Here is a 20,066-nt window from a genome sequence, read left to right as displayed (position 1 = left end):
CTGCGGCCAGCTCAAGAATCTCAGTCCTTATTGTCGTTGAGCTTCAACTTACCGCTTTTCCGCCATCCTAAATTTAGTAACTCCGCGCATCCTCCTTAAGCCAAGGCCTTTTGTCAGAATTCGGCACACACTTACGAGCTGTAGGGATTCTAGCGCCTTAACTTGCCCGATCAGCCCCCTCCCTCCGAGTTTGTCCCATTTGAGAGCTCAAGTGCCCTCAGGGAAAGGGCGCCTCCCTAGTAGTATACTCGTGCTAGGCTTCTGCTACTGAAGTGGCTTTGTGATCCAAGGCAACACTTTTCTCTGCCAATGGGAGACATGTCTTTGTTGTACCAGCATTAGGACAAATGCAGTATGGTGGAATGGGCTGGTTGAGTGTGTGTGTGTGTGTGTGTGTGTGTGTGTGTGTGTGTGTGTGTGTAGAAGCTAACTATAGCTATCATGTAACTCCAAAGCTGTCCTTAGAACCCTCACATTCGCAGCTCTGCTAGCCACTTAGCCAGCAAGAAAGCCTTTCCGCAACCAATGCATCTTTCCATTTGTACTGGCTCTGTGATCTTACTTCAGCAGAGCAAAAATCATCTGTTGTAGCACGGTTGGCTAATCGTTACCTTTGCATCATTGCAAGGAATTTTTTTAATTGCAAGGAATTGATTATTCCACCAATTATTGTTGATCTCTTGGGGCCTGATTTTAAAACCTGTATTTTCCTAAAAATACAGCTGCTGAATAACCTCACCCTAATACTTCTTTCTGTACACTTATTCCTTTGGTGATCTCTCGTCTTAATTTTTAAATATCAGCTAGATGCTAAATGTATCTGTCCAGCTGAACTCTCTTCCCTGAATTCCAGACTCATATTCATTGACTACTTAATATCTCCACTTAAGTGTCTCACAGGCACCTAAAACTCAAAATGTGCAAAATGAGCCCCAGGCCTTCTCCTTTACCCCCCCCCCCAACCTGTTTCTTACAAAATCTCTAAAAGGTAATTTCATTGTGCTAACTTTTAGGCCAAAATCATTGGTGTCATCCATGGCCCTGTATCCAATCTGAGAGCATATTGTGTTAGGTCCAACAAGGTACTGTTAGAATCTTACCACTTCTCCCCACCTTCACTGCTACCACCCTAGTCCATCACTCACTTGGATTTGTGCAGTAGCCTCCATCCAGGCTAGTCTTGTTCCTTCTGCTTTTGCCTCACTTCAATTTATTTTCCAGAGCAACAGAATATTCTTAAGTTACATCATGTCACTCCTTTGATCAAAACCCTTCAGAGGTCCCTGTCTCACTCAGAATAAAAGCCAAAGGTCTTTACAGTGGTCTAGAGCTGCACTGTTCAATATGGTAGCTACTGGCTACATATATGTGGCTATTAAGCGTTTGAAATGTGGCTAGTGCAACTGAGGAACTGAATTTTTAAATTAATGAACCTAATTAATTTCAACTTAAAAACTGATATTCAGTGCAATTATTGGAAGACTTTTAAGTGTGTTTAGAACCTGAGAATGTGAATCTACTTGTTCACCTGTAAATCTTGTGAGATCTAAATGCAGATTAAGTACTTTCAATGAAAGTGCTTATGTGTTGTAAGTGTAAATATACACTGGATTCTGAAGAAAATGTGAAAGTATGAAAAAATAATGTAAAGCATATTATAGATAATGTAAAAAATTGATCACTGTTTGAAATGATATTTTTGATATAATATGGTAAATAAAATATATTATGAAAGTATCCCTTGTAACAGACCAGAGGAGATTTATATGACAACTAAGTGCAATATGGTATCAGGGATTGCATCCTGGAACAGAAAGTGGGCATTAATGGACAAACTGATGAAATCCAAATAATAAATAACCATGGATTATTTAATAGAAATGTACCAGTGTTGGTATCTTAGTTTTGACAAATATACCATGGTAATATAAGATCTTAACAATAAGGAAATTGAGTGAAGCCTATATACCAACTCTCTGTATTACACTTGCAACATTTGTAAACCAATTGTTTTCCAAAATAAAAAAATTATTGAAATTTAATTTCACCTATTTCTTCTTACTTTTTAAATATGGCTAATGGAAAATTCCATATGTGATTTGCATTGTATTTCCAGCAGTGGTCTATAAAATCCTATAGTTTTACTTATCTGACCTACTTAGTTAGCCTATTTATTTTCTGACTCTCCGACCCCTACCCCACTAGAACGTAAACTCCATAAGTGCAGGAATTTTTGTCTACTTTGTTCATTACAGTATCTTTAGTGCTTAGAATGGTATCTGATACATTGTAGACACTCCATAAATGTTAGCTGAATACTAACATTTGCAACCATTAGAGTATTTCAGAATCCTATTTCTCCTACTAGTAGACTTCTTGGGGACAGGAAAGTAACCATGTAAACTTCCCCAAAAGTGCTCAAAGAACCTTTGTACACTGTCCTACACAATTCTCAGCAACTATTTATTGACAGATTATCATTACAAGTTATTCAGAAACAAAAGTAGGTAACATTCTTGGCTAAATGTCCAGCCAATATGGAGAAACACAGTCCACAGATTTATTCTCTGGAAACAACAAAAACTATATAAAGTAAATGAAATAAGCATTTTCAAGCATTAGACACCAAACAGCACCAGACAATGATCCATGAGGACAAGGAAACAAACAAATGAGCCCTAATATTGTCTGTACCTTAGTGTCTAGAGAGAGTTTCCAAGATGCAAAATAAGAAGGGGAAAGCCAGGCATTCCCTGGCATTCACCATAAGTTAAAGACATGGAGTTTAGGGGGGCGCCTGGGTGGCTCAGTTGGTTAAGTGTCCAACTTCCACTTGGTTCATGATCTCATGGTTTCTGGGTTCGAGCCCCACGTCAGGCCTGGAGCCTGCTTCGGATTCTGTGTCTCCCTCTCTCTCTCTGCCCCTCCCCTGCTCATGCTCTGTGTCTCTCTTAAAAATAAATAAACATTAAAAAAGAATTTTTTTTAATTGTTTTATTTATTTATTTATTTTTTTTTTTTTAATTAAAAAAAAATTCTTAAGGGACGCCTGCGGGGCTCTGTCAGTTAAGTGTCTGACCTTGGCTCAGGTCATGATCTCCTAGTTCATGGGTTCAAGCCCCGTGTTGGGCTGTGTGCTGATAGCTCAGAGCGTGGAACCTGCTTAGGATTCTGTCTCCCTCTCTCTCTGCCCCTTCCCAGCTTGCACTCCGTCTCTCTCTCTCTCAAAAATAAAATAAAAACATTAAAAAAATTTTTTTGAAAAGAGATGGAGTTTGAGATGGCCAAGGCAGCTAATGTTCACAGAGCAGAGGGGAGCAGGGCAGAGAGAGAAGCACTGGCTGAGTACCAATGAGTGCATGTATCTTATTTTCCCCCAAGGCCAGGGGGAAATAATGGCTGAAAAGGTCAGAGAGAATAATCTCTAGAGTCTACAAATAGAAAAGGATAGTTCATGCTCACAGAGCATCAGGCAAAGGACTTATATATTGCCTCAGTACTGGAACAAAACTAGCCCTAGACTAAAGACTGCACTGCTCCAGGCTAAGGAAGGCTTGTTCTTAAGCCTTAAAAGGATCAGATTGTTTCCACATGATTTAACTGCATCCCCCCAAAAAAGCTCAAGAATATGTATAGAAATACAAGAAAATTCAACCAGATCAAATTCACAATGTCTGGCATCTAATGAAAACATTACCAGTTATTTAAGTAAGCAGGAAAATGTGTGCTTTAAACAACAAAAATGTGTTTCCCCACAGTTCCGGAGGCTGGAAGTCCAAGATTAAGGTTCTAAGTTTGTTGGTTTCCAGGGAGGCCTCCTTTCTCAGCTTGTAGATGGCCACCTTCTCATTATGTCCTCAAATGGTCTCCCTTAGGGTATGGATTGAGAAAGAGTGAGAGAGAGAGAGAGGAAAGTCTCTTCTTATAAGAACATATCATATTGGGGGTGTCCTAATGTGATGACTGTATACATTTTTTACTTTAACGTATGAATTTTAGGGGGAGACAAACATTCAGTCCATATGTTATATACATACATCAGCATGTATAGTGACTAATATACTTACAACTATATATAAAACTATGTATATAATTATGCAACCATACATTTATGTATATATATATATATATATATATATATACACACACAAATACACACACACATATCTTTAATGGTGGGTGAATGGATGAAAGGAAAATAAACATAAATGAGTAATTCCATCAGGAAGCCCCAAATATTTTGAAAATGTTTAGAAGATATTTTGAAAATGGAGTGGTGTTTTACATTTTAGCCTATTGGTGACTCACTCTTTCATACCAGCTAATTCAGCCTTCTGTTTCTTTGAAAAATCCACGTTCCTCCACTATTTCTGAGAGTCCCTTTGGTTTTGCACATGTGTTCATATATAACAATAGGCAGCCCCTACATAGTATTTGCATTGTCTTCCTTTGGCTGCTTCAATCACTCTTCCCAGGGTCCTATCAGGTCTGCAGGACATCTCTGCCATTACTAAGACTATTAAATCTCAAGTTTTATGTGTATGTTGCTAAATTCCTCAATATAGGGCTGTTCTGTGAAAGGTAGACTATAAAAGTTGACCTCCATGAACCTCATGGAAGAAAGAGTTGCTTAGTAGTTAGTCTTGGTATAGAAATCCTCCAGTGGGGAGGAAGAAACCAAAGCCACTCTGGTGTCTCAGGGAGTGTCCCATCTTATGTCCCATAGAGTAAGCAGAAGTTCAGATATTTGAGTCAAATGCAGAGACAGCACACATTAGTGTGAAGAGTGAGCTTGGTGGCAAGTGACTGAACAGTGCCAGCTTACATTTTCTCAGGACCAGGTCTTAAGAATTTAAGTTTCTTGAGGATTAAGGGGGAGTACTGTGAGAAAATGGAAATGAAAAATCTCAGCACCTGTTACTATAATTGCTAAAATCATGATTGTCCACTGCTTATAACATTAATAGCCTTCCTAGTAACTGAAAGCAAGGAGCAGTGCTCCTAAGCAAAGTCAAACATGGTGCATTATTTGGCCCTTCCTAATTCTCCAAAATCATCTCATCATAATTTCTTCTCTCACTAAACTCCAGCTTACTGGCCTCCCCTCAGTTCCTTGGACGCACAGAATTTCTTCTTGCCCCAGGGTCCCGCCTTTTATTATTGTTTTTGCCTGGAACATTCATCTTCCAATTGTCAGTGGTGGGCTATTTTCCGTCTTTTAGGTCCCTGTTTAAATGTTGCTTCTGCAGTGAGGCCTTTTCAGTTATTTGTCATCACGTCTATGCTTACTCCCTTCCCTGCACTTCACCCTATCTGCAGTTACTTATCTTTTTTTTTTTTTTTTTTCCAAAAGCAAAGGGCTTTATTACAGGTTTAGGCTCGCCAGGGCCTAAACTCGGGCTCACTGACTTTACCAGAGTGGTGGATCCATGCTGAGAGCCCAAACAAAGGTGGGGTAGGGCTTTTATGAGTTTGGGAAGGGGGAGTTACAGGAAATGGTGACATAGGTACAGTGATCCTATTATTATACAATATTATTGACAGCAGGTTTATCCAATTATAGCATTTAGAGTGTTACCCAATCACAGAGTAGACCCAGGACCCAGGACCCTCACATAGGGTGTAACTACCCTTACGCAATAGGCCTACCCTTAGGAATGTTAAACGTATTACAAGGATGGTCCCTCTTGCCTTGGGCAGTGTGTGCCCTTCTATTGTCTCAAACCTGCATCCTTACATTCCCCCCTCTGTCTTGTAATCCTGGGTCAGCTGAATTACCATTGTACCCCTAAAGCCTGGCATAGCCCTCCTTGGTGTAAGTGGAATTTCTTACCCTGTAAAGGGCATAGGGAATGAGAGGCTACCCAATTTCCGCCAGTCTCTATGGTTAATTTGGTAAGGGTTTCTTTCAGGGTTTCTAATATCTGGTGCTGCCTGGTTTACAAAAGTAAGAATGACAGCCAATTTCTTCAGGATCCTTGGGCGTATAAGTGCAATACGCCTTCATAATTCTTACTAACCTTAGCCAAATTGGTGGCCGTCTACCAGCCACTTGAGGACCCCCCCATTAGAGTCTGGCCCAGAGTGGCTACTAAAAGTTCAACCTGGAGATTCCTTATAAAAGGACCCAGCAAAACAAGCCTTATAAAGTCCTCATGAACAGTCTTTATTCTTGCTGAGCTTATGTAAATAATTAGGCCAGGGTTGTTAAGACTGGACTCATTCCACCAATGCTTTAGTTTTGATTTGCAGTTACTTATCTTTTATACATCTTCATGTTTATAATTTGTTACCCTTGTGTTTATTATCTACTCCTACCAAGTAAGCATTTTGAAATAAAAATCCTTCCTTGATTACTTGTTCATTATTATGTCAAAAACATTGAATGGTATCTAGCATGTTGTAGGTAGTTCAAAAAAATTGTGAAGGAATGAACACATCAATCTGTGTTGCTCACTAGGCTACAAGGTCTGTAAAGACTGGATTGAAACATGTTTTGCACAAAGGATATACTTAATAAATATGTGCTGAATAAAAATGAAATAAAAATAATAAGTCAAGGGAAACCCTTAAAAACCTAAGAGCCTAAGCCATTTTGACAAGATGGTAGTTAAATGTAGCAGCATCTTTCATCTGTGGTTATCGTGTGCCTCAATCTTGCTCTGAAGGGACCTCACCAGCTGACAGGTGTATACAGCATCACTTGAAGACTACTCAGATTTCAGATCTGATTACCCCTAGTTGCATAATGCTGGTCCTCAATCTTTAAGATGCTCCTTTTAGCATGTTTCAGAGTCATAGGAGATGTCTTACTTCTGATCAGAAACAAATCTATTCTTACTAGATACCACATTTCTCCTCTGACGGCCACCACTTATTTCCCAGATCCTGTTCCTCCAAGCATCTCCTTCTTCAGCAAACCCTGTTGCTACTCCACTGAGCACAAAGGATATTACAACATGCCATAGTTCCTAAAAGTTTGCAGAACTAAAACTTGGTGACCTGTGGCAAATTGGGGTTATCTGTCTCCAACTTGTAACATTCAATCTGAGGGGTCAAAAACAATGCAATAGATGTGTGTGTACGCCTTCATGTTTTATGAAGTGTTCAGTGAATGTTCTTTCAATTTTTACCTCCAGTCCTCATTTGTCCTAGGACCCAGACATGAAGATATGGGATGGGGCCGAGAACAGATTTGACATTCACAAAGCTGTAATCAAAATCTCTTTTTACTTCTGTTGACTAAGGGTTTGATACTGGGGAGTTCATTAGGTATTCCTCCTTCCACCCTTAGGATGAATTCTTTTCCAGGAAACTATAGCCCACTTTCAATTTGACTTCTGTCGGAAAATCTCACAATTTACCCCAAATGCCGAGTAGCCTAGGCAGGAGACAAAACTCAAGCTTGTTCCATAGGCTTTTCAGGCCCTGGGAAAGGAGGCTGCTCTCAAAATTTCCCAGACATGCTCAAACAGGTATGAGCCTATGGGAACTGCACCCCAGATTTACTATCCTGATACACAAGAAAATTTTTAAACGAACTCAGCAGTGACAAGCTTTCTTATCACATAAAGCCACCCCACACCCTTGGGAAGAAAGCAGCCAGCAGCAACAGAAGCCATAAGGCAGCAGCAAGAGCAATTTAAAGGCCACCAAAGGGAACACAAAGGCCAATCACACCAAAGGATATTCTATCAAGGGCGGGAAGGAATTTGGGCTTTGAACAATTTTGCTGAAATTCTTCCATGCTACTCCTCAAGTTGGAAACACAGGCTACTTGTTAATATATAAGTATATTGATGGGAAGGATATACACAGCATTAAAATACTTGCTTTATTTACATGATGGAATTGTGGTGCTTTTTCAAAATAAAGTTTGGTTTTTATATTTTGTTATTCTGTTTTCACAATGAAAGGGACAAGGAATAATGAAGATTACTGTTATATATCTGTAAGTCTACTTATTCTAAGATCATTAACACAACAATAACTTCTTATTCAAACCAAGAATTAACAATTATTTCTCTCTAATCCCTTGTTCAATTTGTAAATGTGTATGCTGAAAGCCATAACATAGGAATTGCAGAATCTCAGTTCATAAATTCAAAAGTACAAGAACTATCATATTTGTTTATAATCTATAAATCACTTGAAATCCAACTCCATGCCCTATTCTTACATGCTGGTGGGAAATTCAGCAACAATTGGGCTTGTACCTGTGTCTCATATATGACCAAGATTCTGGAAGCCTCCAGTCATCAATTATTTGCTCACAGTCATTACTGGAGAAGCGCTAGGACATTATCAGGGGATCTGCTGCTTTGGTCCACATTCAGGGCCCTGGAAATATTCAGCGAGGCTTAAAGTATCTGTGCTGAAGGTATAGCATTCTGTGTCCCCTCCAGAAAAGGCCAACTCCTCTAGGAATCTTGCTACCTCTTGCCTCTGAGGCAAGGAAATACTAAGGGACTGGTCACCTATTTGGAATAAATAATTTCAAAAAAGTCACCAATGTGAATTCCTAGAGGACATTTATAATAACGGAAACAAATATAATTAACTATGTAATACAGAGCTGTGATGATCAACATAATAAACAGTATTCTGAAATTCTAAAATAATTTATGCAGATTAAATATCAGGCACAGAGTGGTTAAAGATTTTTTTTCTGTTTGTCTTCCTATCTATCTATCTATCTATCTATCTATCTATCTATCTATCTACCTATCTGTCCTATTCACAATTATCTTCTAATTGTGTTGTCTGGGAGGAGCCTGAATTATCTGATTATCTGAATACATAAAGTGACTCAAGACCTCTCCTCATTTAATAAAAGAATCTAATACCTTATTTTATTCTAATATTTGGGTGCCTGAAGTCTTCTCCTTACATAATTAAATGTGCATCTTTTATTGATAGGTGCAATGTCTTAATATTTTCATATCATTCTCTTTTATTTCAAATCTTAAGAAAGGCTTTCATGGACTGAGCACACAGAAGCAGTGAGGCATTTATCTGGGGTGAGGAAACAGTCTCCCACCCAGAGCCTCTTGCACAACCATTTGTATACATGGTCTGATTAGAGTGCCACTTGCGCCACGGACATCCAGGATTATGACAGTAGTACCTGTCAGAGGCTCACTCCCTGATTTGCCTGATAGGACAGGGTTGCACAGGGAGTGTCAAACAGCCCAACTAGTCCTGTCTGGGTAGAACCCACAGATGGCTCATGCGTGAATAAGACAGCTACAAGAGTCCCTTTCTGTAAAAACACTCGATAGAAAATTGAGAGACACCTCCCCCATCAACTGTAGATGAGTGCAGGAAGGAGAGACAGGAAAAAAGCAGACATTAGTAGGTGGTAATTTTTTTTGACAACATTAAGTATCTTATAGGAAAAAAGTCATCTGATTATTTTAAATGAAAGAAGAGGGAAAGAGAAATAGGAATTCAAGGAGGGAAATATAGCACTCTTAGTAAGTGAAATTGATGAGGTTTAAAAAATTAAGTTTCTTTGGAACAGTATTTTAATAAAGTTTGGATATTTAATAGTTGGTGATTTAGGGGCACCTGGGTGGCTCAGTTGGTTAAGTGTCCGACTTTGGACCAGGTCATGATCTCACGGTTCATAGGTTTGAGCCCCACATCAGGCTGTGTGCTAATAGCTCAGAGTCTGAAGCCTGCTTCAGATTGTGTCTCCCTCGCGCTCTGTCCCTCCCCTGCTCATGCTCTGTCTATGTCTCTCAAATATGAATAAATATTAAAAAAAAATAATTGGTGATTTAGAGTTCTGAATTATAGTCATTTGGGAAAAATATATCTTATAATATAATCACATCAAATAAACTCATATCAATATGTAATGATAGCTATTATAGAAACCAGTCCCAATTCCTGAAGGAAATATTGAGTAAAACAAAAAATGGTAATGTTTTCTATTTGTAAATTAGTTTACAGTTTTCAAAGTGCTTCATTTTTTTAAATGTTTTCTTTTTATTTATTTTTGAGAGAGAGAGAGAGAGAGAGAGAGAGAGAGAGAGAGAGAGAGAGTGTCAGCGTGAGCAGGGGAGGGTCAGAGAGAGAGGAAGACACAGAATCTGAAGACAGGCTCCAGGCTCTGAGCTAGCTGTCAGCACAGAGCCCTATGCGGGGATCGAACCCACAAACCATGAGATCATGACCTGAGCCGAAGTTGGATGCTTACCCAACTAAGCCACCCAGGCGCCCCCAAAGTGCTTCATTTTGATCCTCATATCAGCTTATGAGAGAGGCATCATAGTTTTTTCATCATTTTGCAGGTAAGAGATTGAAGATTAGATCAGGTTAGTGACTTGTCCTGGGTTCTATGATTGGAAAATAGCAAAACAAAGACGAGGACTCTGGACCTTTGCTTCCAAGTCCATTTCTACTTTTGCCATAATGACCACTCATAATTCTACAGTTTTTGTCAACGAAAATACTTATTAATTTTCAAAATTGAGTAAAGCTTGTCCAGGGATAGGTATAATTCATAGTACTCTTCATATGGATTGATGCATTTTGTTGCTGTCCCTTCTCATGTATTGTTAAAATAATATGTGAGCCAACTTAATAAACAACACCACTCACAACTTTCCTTGGGTTCTCCAAGAGCCTTACTCCTCAATCATAGCTTAATTGGCAGATGGCTGAGTGTTCCATTTCAACAGCGTCCCTTGCTCCTACTCCACCCCTTGACCCAGTTTCTACTAAAGTTGGCACCATGGCCATGATATTACATATATTTCAGAAATTTTGAATTGGCTTTAAATCCATCTCAGCAATTGCCAACAAGGCTATTTAACTTCATCTGGAAAAAAAATAGGAAGACACGTATGCAAAGACATTGTTAGGTTTATTCTTTCCCCATGAATATCTTAGACTCACCCCCTTCCATCTAGGCCCAGGTGTATATGTGCAGATGAGTTAGCCTAGGTCACAGAGACCTTGAGAGGGCCATACGAATGTTGTCAGCTCTAAAGCTTCCCCAGAAACCACGGAAGCTCCACGTGATGTGCTTCCATGGAAAATACTCTGTTTACTTAGAAAGTCTTTGTTACCCTGGGTCTCTTTTATGATCAGTAAAGGTCCACCCCTAACAGTTGTGAGCTCCACAGCAAGAGTACAAATAGAGGCACACATGATCATATATATATATATATATATATATATATATATATATATGTGTATATATATATATGTCATATATATATATATATATATATGTCATATATATGGAAATATTTAAATGTTTTAAGTCAGGCTAACAAGCATAAGATGAAATATATTCTCTCTTACTGAAACAACAGTACATTCATAATAACAAAAATAAAATACATGTTTAAAGCTATTGCTGGCTGTTACCGACAGTTGGCAAAACATAAAAAAATGAATTTGAATTTGAATTTAATTACCATACTACATTTTAGGAACGTTTTTGTTGATGGGCCATAGATGTTTATAGTAATAAAAACATAAAACTATACAATTTATAAATTACTTATAAGTTGACTCATTCCACAAAATTATTTTTCTTACTTTCAATAGAAAAAGGTCACTCACTATATTATTCTAATTAAAATTTTTACATTATTTGTGTTCTATTGACAGTAAAGGCCTAAAATAGTAAATATTAATTGCAACTATGTTAAGAGTATAAAATTTGAATATATTTTCAGCAAAATTAAAATAAATATAAAAATTAAGATTGTTACATATATTTTTCTAAAGTCATTTTTTCTAAAATATTTAAATTGTATATATATTAAAATTAAGTCAAAATACAAATTCTAATCAATGCATATGAAAATTTTTAATCAAACTTGAAAAAATTTTTTTTAATGTTTCATTTATTTTTGAGAGAGAGACAGACAGTGTGAGCAGGGGAGGGTCAGAGAGAGAGGGAGACACAGAATTTGAAGACAAGCTCCAGGCTCTAAGCTGTTAGCACAGAGCCTGATGTGGGGCTCGAACCCACAAACTGCGAGATCATGACCTGAGCTGAAGTCGGACGCTCAACCCACTGAGCCACCCAGGCACCCCTAATCAAAGTTATTAAATGAAGTTGATTTTTCAAATCATCTTTAAACATTAATTAAATCTTACTAAACATTTTTATGAAAATAAGACTATCCATCCATGGACCTTGAGGACATTATGCTAAATGAAATAGGCCAGAGAGAGAAAAACAAATACTGTATGATCTCACTTATATGTGAAATGTTAAAATAAAACATTACTCATAGATACAAACTCAAAGATGCAGAGAACAGACTGATGGTTGCAGGAGGTGGGAGAAGAGGGGTGGAAAAATAGGTAAATGTGGTCAAAATGTATAAACTTCCAGTTAAAAAATAAGTTACTAAGAGAGTAGACCTTAAAAGTTCTCCTTACAAGAAAAAAAGTATGTATAACTATGTATGGTGACAGATGTTAACCCTGAAAGTAATGTCAGTTATATTTCAATTAAAACAAAAACAAAGCTATTCAGAATACTAGCATTGCATGTCCATTTAATTGTTAATAAAGAATCAGCATCGCATTTATAAATATTACGTCTAGATTAGTACCATCCAATAGTGCAAGGTTTGCACATAACTTCTACTTTATTACATTAAAATTTTTTCTACATTAAAATTGAAAAGTAAATATTTAAAATAATTGAAACTAATTCTAATAATATATTTTATTTAATTGAACATATTAAAATATTATTCTAACATGTAATCAATATAATTAATGAGGTCTTTTATATTCTTTTTTTCACACTGAGTGTTCAAAATTCAATGTCTATGTTACACTTATAGCCCTTCTCTGTTGGACTAGCTACATTTCAGGTGCCCCAGCAGCCACATGTGGTTAAGGCTACCATAATGGACAGCCAAGTGTACTGCTACAAATACCATATTAATTGGTAAGGGCCTTCTGACCCATACATTGAAACACAAAGAGAAGCAAGCAAATGGATGTTCCACATTACTGAGAATGATGTTAAGAGGAAGAGTTTGACTAATTAATTAGTCTTTCTCTAATCTAAGCACTTCTACCACTAATAGTCCTCTAAAGCCTTGTCCATCTCTGGTGTTGGCCGTGGCACAACCCATGAACTCTCATGGGTGCAGATGCCTTTTGTTTCAAAGATCCTAGAATAAGAGGTTTGGAGAAGCATCTCCTTGGGGCTTGAATGGGGTTAAGAACCAGAGTGGATGTTTAGGGTTACAAATCACACAGTGCAAAGCCAAGTACTAGATGAGTAACAGAGATAGAATGTGTTTGTTAATGACTGTATTTCTTGGTGTGTTTTGTAAAAATTGGGGCTCAGGAGAGGGGCTGCTCTTGCTCTGGTATGAGGGAGGTACTGGATCAGGGCAGCCCTAGAGCTAGCTGGGCTTCCTGGGGTGCAGCAGAATAGGAAGGGATGGAGACAAGCCAGGCCTCACAGGACTGCGCTAGACAGAGACTGTGAATTCAGGATCACACAAGTTTCTCAGTGTTGACTTATTGAAGTCTTCAGCATAAAGATGTTCATTGGTATATATTTTTCCCTATGCTGTGTTTTTTGAAGCATTGGTTCCAATATCAAGGTTAAATTTGAAGAAAAAAAAAAGCAAGGAAGAAAGGGAGATACTTTCTGACAGATACATAACAAATAATGAATGATCCAACCTTCCATCTCTCAAACACATAGCTATATCCCTTATCATATAACACAAACATGTACAACTCCAGGGGGAGAAGTATTATATTGTATTGCTTTTATGCCCTTATTTTTAAAAAAATATATATGATAAAATATATGAGAGAACACAGAATCTCCCAGAAATACTTGCTGCCAATATATTTTGTTAAACCTGACTCCCAAAGGTTTCATCTGCATTTCATATATAACTGGCACTGATAGTTTCCCTGAAAGCCTTGTGAAGAGGAGCTACTAGGAACTTTCTGCTTGCCCTTTTAGAGATGTGGTACTACTCAGTGTTGCATACATAGTAGCCTTTGCAGTGCCGCACCTCAGAAGACACGTGGCATCACTTTGTATGTTAATGGTCATATAAACTTGATTATTTCATTAGGATATTGTCTGCCAATTATCCATTGTAAAACTTCCTTCTCCTCGTAATTAATGTGATCTGTGTGAAGTGATGTTTCAGCTTATGTGACTGTCCTGCGTCTATTGATAGTTCTAGCCAGAATCAGCTATGACTACAGCTGATGAAAAATCATGGCTTTTCTACTCTTATTATTCCTTCTGTATTTACTGGTGAGCATTTGTGTCAAAACATACAAAGATGTCCCTCATTTATGTTCGTTTTACTGTGCTACCTCTGATGTAAGCTCCTTCCACTCATGTCTTTCACTACTATAATTTAATTAAAAGCCCATGGAATAGGGAGCTATGTTGGGAATACCCAAATGGTAAGTACGGTGGCATTAGCTTCTTCTTTTCTTGTTACTCACCAGCGTGTTACAGGATACACACCATTCTTGCTGCATGGTATCAAAGGGATCAGGTGCTATAAATTTATATTCAGGCAGGGGATATAAAGGATCATTCAGAATCATGACAAGAAATCATTACTTGTTCTAGTTGTTTTGCTGTCACAATGTTTTGGTTTTTTGCCTCCCTCTTCTTTTTGACTTTGCTTATATTCAGCTTTACTCTTTTGCCCCACATTCCTACTCAGAAGAAATATCTGCTCGTTTACGTTCATAATGATATAAAGTATTGAATAAAATGCTTAAGTATCAATTATAGAGAATAGAGATTTTTATAAATATTCATCACACACTATAATCTACTATTTCCTAGTGAGCAAATTAGTAAAGCATCATAAATAACAATCTTCATGGTACTTTGGTCTCATTTATTTCTGCCAAATGACTATTAGGAGAGTGGAGTCTGGCATTGGTAATTAGAGAAAGAGACAGGATGCCTGGCGTGTGTGTGTATAGGTGCCTAGCTGTTAGTCCAACCCCTATCCTCAATCCTGCCTAGTTAACAAGACTGAAAGAGATTGTGATTCATTGCTTTAGTCTATATTTTCTTCTTAAAAAATGTTTACTTATTTATTTTGAGGGGGGAGGGGCAGAGAGAGAGGGACAGAGAAAATCCCAAGCAGGTTCCCTGCTGACAGCATGGAGCCCAGTGGGGGATGGGGGAGCTCAGTCTCACAAACCATTAGATCATGGCCTGAGCCATAATTAAGAGTTGGATATTTAACCAACTGAGCCACCCAGCATTCCTAGCCTATATTTTCTAGGTAAGTCTATTTTATCTACTTATCCATCCATCCATCCAACATTTGCCATCTATATTGAATATCTACTCACTGTCAGGCACTGTTTATAACATCACAGATATAGAGATGAATAGGACATAGTCTCTACTCTTAAATAACTCCTATTACTGTCTAGGAATCAATCTACTTCTAAGGTCTTTTTTTTCTGTCCCAGTAATTTCCATTAAAATGTGAATACCTGCTGTGTTTCTCTCCTCCATGCTGGTGCAGATCAAAGCTACTTTTGGGACTGTTATCCACATCGGCTTCACCTAGGAAGCTAAAAATTGCTGTGCAACACCTCTTGAGCCATCCTTTTAAGGCCACTTGTTAGAGAAATTACATATTTCTCTTACCTCCTATGAGTTACTGAAAAGAAAACATGATAGAGGAAGAAGGGACAGAAGTATTTCTCATGAGAGGACAGATTAAAAATCCTAAAGAAAACTTAAGTTCTCCTTTCCCAATATATACCTCAATAACTCTATGAAAGAGAAAATAATATCTAATAAAATATTAGATATTATTATTAGAGAATATAACTCATGTTATTCTTTTTAAGAACAATAAAAATAATTAAAAATTCCAACTATCTAGGGGGTGGGGTGCCTGGATGGCTTAGTAGGTTAAGTGTCTGACTCTTGATTTCAGCTCAGGTCATGATCTCATGGTTTAGAGATTGAGCGCCACATTGGTCTCTATGCTGACAGCACAGAACCTGGTTGGGATTCTCTCTTTGCTTCTTTTTCTGCCTCTCTCCCTCCCTCTAAATAAATAAATAAATAAAAATTTTAAAAAATAAAGGTATTGGGGGAGGTTTTTTCAACACGAGAAAATGTAATAGAATACCTAGAGGGCTATACTTTTTCCGCATGGAAAGAAATACTTATCAGTGCTTATTTCCTTTTTGTACAAGTAAATTTTTAGAACATTATTTATGGTCTCTTAATGCAATTACTAATGGAAAGAGATAATCTCAATATCTTTTTAAAAATCTTTTCAATTTTCCATAAAGAACTTATTTTCTCTTAAGTACATTTACTAGTAACAATTTCAGTAGTAAAAATGCTATGCTTTAAATATACTTGCATATTCATGATCTCATTTGACCCATGCAACAATTATATGAAGTAGATTGAGAATACATTATCTTCATTTATCAGATAAGGAGAACCATAAAGTGACTAGTGACTTTCTATGCCCACACATCTTAAAGCCAGAGATAAAAATAGAAGTAAGCTCTCCCTGATTCCTGGTCCAGGATGCTTTCCATTATAACGCAATTATCTTCCTAGGTGCTCTTCTTATCTATGATCTGTTGCAGACAAAATCCCAAAGGAAAATTCTTTCAGTAAAATAAGGAACCTACTAGTTAGGATGTAATAAAATGTGTATAGAATATATTGCTTTCCTTCAGTCCTATCCTTATTTACCTTAGATCGGAAAGTTACTAAGAGACTAATTATTTCACAGTTTTGTTAATTTTGTGGCCAACACTAATTCATGTGTCATTCTTTACATGGAAATCTGTATCATTCTAGACCAAAATCTTACTAGTAATATAAGAAATGCTGCTGAATCTAATTCATCTTTGACAATTATAATTTGTGAGTTTGCTGGTGAGTTAAGTTAGACCACACTAATTACAGATTTGATTTAGTTTCTTGGTTTCATGATCTTCTCAGTAGAACATGAAGGCATAATATTTCTTTCACTTTCCACTTTGACTTTATAACTAAGGAGAATTTTATGATCATTAAAGTCCTATTCACATCCAAACCCACGTAATTTAATTTTATATATGTCTGGGCCAGGATAGCACTTTCCAATTTACAGAGAAATTTTTCTCCAAAGAATGCTCATTGGTTCCCGATATGATACTGACTAATCATCTATTTTAAAGAAAAAGTACAAGTTGTAGAAGGCAGCAATGTCATGGGGAAATCACTTTGATTTCTCAAAAAAAAATGATGGAGTAGTGCTTGACATACATAGTAGTAACTCAGTGAACCTTTGCTGAATGAGCACATGAATTGGTTAACATTTATGCATGGCATATATCTTAGATAACTACCTTTTCTAGAGAGTCACTGGCTTTCTCAGTCTAAGGAGATCCTCTTGTTTCCATTGCATTCCATCATACTCCAGTCTTAAATTTGTCATCAAGGGTGTTGAGATTAATACCATTATTACTACTATATTTACTAGGTGTCAGAAGCAGAGACAGTAGATTAGGTCATTTTCTTATCTCTTGATTACACTGTCAGTTCTTTAACAATTGTGCTTGAGTCAGAATCAAAACAGCAGCAACCAATATTTATTGAGTTCTCATACTACTTTATATGGCTGACCCCACTTAAGTTTCACAACATGCTTACGCTATAGGTACTATTGTAAAATCCACTTTACACAGCTAATAACACAGTAGCTATTTCCTTAAGATATGTTCCTAGAACCAAAATTACTGCAAAGGCTGTTTTTCCATGTTTTAATTATTTCTTTTAAAAATTATGTTTAATATGTATTTTTGAGAGAGAGAAACAGAGACAGAGTGCGAGTAGGGGAGAGGCAAAGAGAGAGGGAGGGAGACACAGAATCCGGAGTAGGCTCCAGGATCTGAGCTCTCAGCACAAAACAGGTTGTGCTGTGGGGGTTTGAACCCACAAACCGCCAGATCATGACCTGAGCTGAATTCAGATACTTAACTGACTGAGCTGCCCAGGTGTCCCCCATGTTATAATTATAATTTTAAAAAACTTTTATTTTTTAGAACAGTTTTGATTTAAATAAAAACTTGAAGACAGTCCCATTACCCTACACCCAGATTCCCTTATTATTAACATCTTATGTTAGTATGATACCTTTGTCTCAATTATTGAACTAATGCTGAGCTAGTACTTTACTTAGATTTCTTTAGTTTTTACCTAATGTTCTTTTTCTGTTCCAGGATCCCATCCAGAATAATGTATTATTTTTAGTTTTCATGTTTCCTTAGACTCTTCTTGACTATGACAGTTTTTCAAACTTTCTTTGCTTTTGATGACCTTGGCAGTTTTAAAGAGCTCTAGTTAGATATTTTATATAATAGCCCCCAACTGGAATTTATTTGATGTTTCCCAAATGACTCTACTTGATTATGGGTTTGGGGTAGAAAGACCATTTTCATTACATGGGTTAAAACACCACTTTCATTACATAGAGCAAAGTATATACTATCAACGTTTATTATTGTTGAGGTTGACCCTTCTCCTCTGGCTGAGGGAGTGTTTCTCAGACTTATCCATTGTAAAGTTACTTTTTTTCCCCCCTTTCCATATTGGGCTCTTTGGGAATAAGTCACTATGTGTAGCTCCTCCTTAAGGAATGGGGTGTTCTGCTCCACTTCTTTGAAAGGTGGAGTATCTACATAATTATTTGGAATACTTCTTCTGAATAATATTTCTCTCTTCTTCCTCCTTTATCCAGTCATTTGTTTATATAAGTATGTACTCATAAATATTTATCTTAAATACTACTTCATCTATTTTGTTGCTCAAAGTGTTCCAACTTTGGGCATTGGGAGCTCTTCCAGGTATCTCCTGTGTCCTTTTGCTGTACCCACACTAATTATTTTTTCCTCTTTGGGCATATCTTTAATTTCTAGTACTAAAAGCTGTTCTGAAATCCTCTTATGCATTTCCCGCCCAGTCTTAGAATCTGTCATTTTCCAAGGATCCCTGGTTACTCTGATTGGAGAACAGTATTAGAAACCAAATCTGGGTACTAAGTGTGCTTGTTGCTAGTAGGGTATCAATGCTTCTAAACCCTCTTAGTTGACAAAGCAAAATGCATATATTAACCCATGTATATATACATATTGATATATACATCTATATTTAACCATTTTCATCTATATTAAGCTAAACATGAGTTTACACTGGTATTTTCAACTCTAATCTCTTAGAGTAAGACTAAAGGCAAAAGGAACTGCACATAGGCAATTTACTCTAGTTGATAAAGTGGTTTTCCACAGGAGTACAAGTTAACAATTCTGCTATTGCTATATGTGTATACCAGAATTGAATAATTAAGTAAACACATGGCAAAGGATGGGAGCCAGGTTTCTCACTGTTGAAGTGGAAGTTTATAGGTAAGCTAGGAGAGGAGGCCAGAATGATCCATGTGGTAATAGATTATCTACCATTACAGTATCATATAAAATAGTTTCATTGCCCTATAAAATATCCTGTACTACACATTTTCAACCTTCTCCTATCTTCCTGAGCCCCTGGGAACCACAGGTCTTTTTACTGTTTCTATAGTTTTGCCTTTTCAGAAATTTCAAACAATTGGAATCATAAAATATATAGCCTTTTAAGACTAGTTTCTTTCAATTAGCAATATTCATTTAGGTTTCATCCATGTCTCTCATGGCTTGATAGCCTATTTCCTTTTGCTGCTGAATAATATTTCACTGTATGAATGTACCAAAATTTATGTATCTATTCATCTATTAAGAGAAGCTTGGGGGTGCCTGTGTGGCTCAGTCAGCTGCATTTCCGATTCTTTTTTACGTAAATTTTAAATGTTTTATTTATTTTTAAGAGAGAGAGAGAGAGAGAGAGAGAGAGAGAGAGAGAGATTGACAGCATGAACAGAGGAAGGTCAGAGAGAGAGGAAGATACAGAATCCCAAGACAGGCTCTGAGCTAGCTATCAGCACAGAGCCTGTCGCGGGGCTCAAACCCGCAAATGTGAGATCATGACCTGAGCTGAAGTTCAACACTTAACC

The 20,066-nt window shown here is 37.2% G+C and overlaps 1 protein-coding gene across 3 annotated transcripts in view; it reads right to left on the bottom strand.

Moving 5' to 3' along the window:
* Positions 1 to 20,066, bottom strand: part of TTK (TTK protein kinase) — a 76,017-nt gene that overhangs the window by 42,894 nt on the left and 13,057 nt on the right. The window lies entirely within an intron of this gene.

Source organism: Suricata suricatta, chromosome 7 (assembly GCF_006229205.1).
Source record: "Suricata suricatta isolate VVHF042 chromosome 7, meerkat_22Aug2017_6uvM2_HiC, whole genome shotgun sequence".
Taxonomy (NCBI): Eukaryota; Metazoa; Chordata; class Mammalia; order Carnivora; family Herpestidae; genus Suricata; species Suricata suricatta.
This window is presented reverse-complemented; position numbering and strand designations above follow the sequence as displayed.